Genomic DNA, 4988 nt, shown 5'->3' on the forward strand with positions numbered 1-4988 from the left:
CTGTTTAAATCATTTTATGAGGCATTTGGAAATCTGAACACTGACTGAGTTATCTGTGTTTATTTTAAAAGAATATTGTTAATTATTTTAGGTGTAATGGTAATACGAATATTTTTAAAGTTCTTACATTTTAGGGGTAGACACTGAAACAGTTAAGAATGAAATGATAAGATGTCTGAGATTTGCTTCAAAATAATGTAGGAGGTGGGGAATTGGTAGGGTTTTGGATAAACAAGATGGGTCATGAACTAATCATTGTAGCTGAGTGGTAGGTATATAGGGGCTCATTATACTACTTCTCTACCTTTGTATATAACTGCAATTTCCCATAATAAAAGTTTGAAAATTAAATAATAAAAATAAAAACATGTTTTATCCACGAACCCTTCCCAGACAGATAACAGGGTATAAGATTATATTTTGGTGTTTGCACCCACAGTTTTTGCTGGAAAACAACCTATCAAATCTCAAAATAGATTGTAGACCAGACATCAGGATTGAAGGAACAGCTAAATATTCAGCCACAAATAGGTCATTGTGGAGGGAAGCTGAGAATCTCCCGGACGTGTAGGGAGCATGTCACCAAGTTGCCAAAAATAAGTCCAGATTTCTGGCAGATGGAAAATCACAGCTGGGCTCTCGTCTTCAGTGGAGTCAGCGCCCAAGGACCCCAGAAGTAGTACCAGTGATGCTTTGTTAGAGAGTCAAAGAATAATAAAGGACGTTGTTAGTTCTTTCACCCTCATGCCCATTGTTCCACCTTCAGAAAGAAGCCTCCTTGGGCATCGTTGGGTGGGTACGTCACCCAGTGGGTGGGTACATCAATGGAAGCACTTTAAAAGGCCAATTTGACAACATCAAAATTATAAAGGCACTTGCAGCTATTCACTTTATGGGAATTTTCCTCTAGCTGTATTCGTGTACAGATATTCATAGAAGGATATTCATTACAGTATTGTTTTGCCAAAGCAAAAGTCATAAACACATGGACATTCATTCTTGGGAACTGGCAATAGTGACCATGGCCATAGAGTGGAATGCCGTACAGCCAAGAAAGCAATCAGGGCCAGTCTCAGTGTGTAGGTATAGAAAGCTGTACGAGCATTAAGTGAAAAACACCAGACACGGTTTAATCCCATAGGAGACCAGCAGTTTCTGGAAGGTGGGTGGCTTTGTCCTTGGACACAGTTGAGGCTCACCCTGTGCTGGGAGAAGGGATTGACAGAGTTGATATTCAACCCCAGGTCAGTCTGATCACAAAGCTGGTGTCCGCAACTGTTCATGACCTCTTTCTGTTGACATACCTGGTCTTCTGTGAGTCAGGTGGCATGTGCCCAAGGACTAGGCCACTTTCTGCTACACTCCCCACTTCCTTGGCCCCTGTCACTTTGTTAAAGAGAGGGCACCTGAGCCCTGCTCCCAGAAAGAGCAAGCAGAGCCCATGCTCCTATGGGGAAGCAAGGACCATCTGGCCCACAGCATCAGCCTCTGGGGACTTGGCTTCTCGAGTTTTCCAGCTGCAGGTGGAATACACTGTCCTTTGATTTATTTCTTTTTCTGGAAATTTATTTTGGGGAGAGATGAGGAAAGCCGGCACAAGGACTTTATACTTGCAGTCCTTGGCCTGCAAGAACCCAGTACGTGATACCGACAAGGGTCTTTCTCCTGTGTGTGCCTTTCTTTTTCTTTTCTCCCTTTTTTTCCAGGAGAGATTAAATGAAGCTTAACATCTCTGTAGAAGGGCAAAGAAGACATGACAGGGAATTGTTTTAAAGACATCACCACCTTTCTCTAAAATATGGAGTTACGGCATAAGGTACGTCTAAAACCAGGTGAATCCTGTGTCTTTAACTTCAGGAAGTTAACGCTGAGGCTTTGAGGTTGATATGTCTGTATCATCACACTCAGTGTGCCGTTATGTAATGCAGTTCATGTAGACAGGAAAGTTAGTAGTGATGTATATGCCCACAATGATTTGCTGAAGACTGAGAAGGAATACACACTACTGTATATAAAATAAACAACAATGACCTACTGTAGAGCACAGGGAGCTATATTCAATATCTTTTGATAACCTATAATGGAAAAGACTGAAAAAGAATGTGTCTGTATAACTGAATCGCTTTGCTGTACACCAAACTAACACACCATTGTAAATCAACTATGCTTCTATTAAAAAAGAAAAACCTTAAAAGAAATTTTTTTAAAAAAGATAATCTTTTACATACAGGTGGAAAACAAGTCAGAAATCAGACAGAGGCCACAGGCTGCTGTGGTCAGTGTGAGGTTCCAGCGATGAGCCTGAATCTCCTCAACCACTTTGCTCTCGAAGTCCCTCCAACCGGCAGGTGGAAATGGTAACTTACACGGTACGAGCTCTGTGTGGGTAAAGAAGTCATCTTTAGTCAATAAGAGCTGATGATGCTAGGCCTTCAAGTCTTTGCCGAGAGAGACCTCCGGCAGGGGAACTTAACCTTGACTGGAAGGAGAGGAGACAGAATCAGCATCTAAAATTCCATGCTGAGAGGCCAGCAGTTTGGAGGGAAATTTCTGGCTGGGATGACTCCCCTCCCCCTTCCCTCTCTTTCCTCCTACTTGCTAGAGCCGTCAGGAAGTAGGTGGGACAGGAGCAGTGGTTGCTTTCAGCAGTCCGGATTCCTTCACTTCTACTCTAAGCAATGATTGCCTGTCCCTTTATATTCTCCCCTCCTCCAGGGCTCTCACATTCAAAGCGTGACAAAATGGGCATCATATTCAATAGAGATCTGACTAATGTAGATTGTAGCCTAATGATTGCTTCCTGGGTGTTGCATGTCACCCTTCTATAAATACATCCCAGGATCACTTTGGAGTGCTTTTCAGTAGTAGCACTCCATTGCTGCCTGCCTCCATCTGTGGTCAGCCGTGACCTCCCTGGTCTCTGTGTGTTACACCTGTACCTAATCAGTCCTCACCAACCCTGTTTTCCCATTACTGGCTTCTCTGTCTCTAAATTTACCATCTTCCACATTCCCATTCTCAGAAAATGTGGCATGATATTAGCAGAAGCCAGATCTATTCAAACTCTGCTCTCTTCTGCTCTTATCTAGCTAGAAAAACATCCTCAAATTGAAAAGAGCAGAAATAAAGAGTAATAGAGAAACCACAACTCGTGTGCAAAAGGGCAGTAAGCAACTTAACCTAAAGGGAGTCCTAAACTGCAAAGCTCTGGGTTCAAGGACCAACTCCATCCTTTGTAACCATGTGACCTTCAGCAAGTCATTGAACCTTTCTGGACTTTGGTTTCCTTATCTATAAAGAAGGCATTTTGACTACTTTATCTCTAAGCTACCTTTTAAAAACCCAAACTTTAATACTGTACCATAAAATGAGTTTGTTACTGGGTCCCTTTTTGAAAGCTTATGGCTTTTTGGAGTTCCAATTAGGTGGAAAAACAAAGCCTGGCCTATCCTAAAGCTTAGGGTGTTTTATTGATCTCATTCTTTGACATATTATGGAAACAAAATCATGGCCATTGCCCACCTTATTTCAAAGCTTATAATGTGAACAAGGATGGTAGGGGTGAGAGGAAAACTCATTCTCCCATCAGGATAGTTTCCTGTCACCTCTTCGCTCAGGCCTCTTGAACCAAGAGGTAACAGAGCAGCCTGGGGTCTTACCAGGGAAGGAGTGAGCCTGTCCTGTGGCCTCCGTCTCAAATTCTGACATCTTGTTTCCTAGACGATCTTCTAAATTCCTGGCCTCTTGATACTGTGGTACCTTCATGGCCTTCAGATGTTCAGCATCACAGCATCAGAAGCCTAAAACTAACACAGTGTTGTAAATCAGCTATGAAAGTGAAGCTGCTCAATCGTGTCCGACTCTTTGTGATCGCATGGACTGTAGCCCAGCAGGCTTCTCTGTCCATGGGATTTTCCAGGCAAGAGTACTGGAGTGGGTTACCACTTCCTTCTCCAGGGGATCTTCCCAACCCAGGGATCGAACCCAGGTCTCCTGCATTGCAGGCAGATGCTTTACCCTCTGAGCCACCAGGGAATATTATAGTTAAATCAGCTATAGTTAAGTTAAAAAGAAAAGACCAGAAGAATAGCAACAGGTGTAGATGCTTCATATTAACTGGGGAAAACATAAGATGTGTCCTGAGATGAGGAAGAGCAGCTTCATACCAGGTGGTTGTGTTAATAGCTGAAGAAGTTCAGGGTGACAGAAACCTGTCCCATTGCCTCATCCTGCCACTCAGGTGACAATCAGAAGGACTAAAAGTCAATCTCTTTGTCTGAAGACCTTTGCCGCTTAAATGTGAATAGTTCCCCACACTTGTTAAGGCCACACACTCCACAGTTTGTTTTCAAGTCTAAGTTTGTTTCATAGGATGTGAAAGAACTTGTCCTCTGATCTCGTAGTCACAGTGGGTAATTTGTGAAGGATCATGGAAGACTGGATGTGCCTTGAGATGGGATCCCAACCATGGGAAGTCAGCTCAGTATTAACGCCAGGCCATAATTTAAATTGTTGTTGCTTAGTCACTAAGTCGTGTCTGACTCTTTTGTGACCCCATGTTCTGTAGCCTACCAGGCTCTTCTGTCCATGGGATTTCCCAGGAAAGAATGCTGGAGTGGGGTACCATTTCCTTCTCCAAGGGATCTTCTAGACACAGGGAACAAACCTGCATCTCCTGCATTGGTAGGCAGATTCTTTACCACTGAGACACTCTAAATTAGATATACTTAAAAGGGGCAGGGGTTGGGAGACCTAGAAAAGCATGCCATTGGCACCAGAGCTAGCATATGCATGCTAGGAAGTTCTGCCATACAAGCCATGTTATATTTATTTTAATGGATTACTTGGCTGGCAAATTTCAGGAGCTACTGCCGATGAAGTATGTATGTACTTTAGAAAACGTTTTTAAAATGTTATCCTTAAGATCTTTGTGGATAAGACAGAGAAATAGGAGATGTCTGGCAGTATTTTGGAGTGTACTTATCAGC

This window comes from Bos indicus, chromosome 4, assembly GCF_029378745.1.
Source record: "Bos indicus isolate NIAB-ARS_2022 breed Sahiwal x Tharparkar chromosome 4, NIAB-ARS_B.indTharparkar_mat_pri_1.0, whole genome shotgun sequence".
NCBI classification, from domain to species: Eukaryota; Metazoa; Chordata; class Mammalia; order Artiodactyla; family Bovidae; genus Bos; species Bos indicus.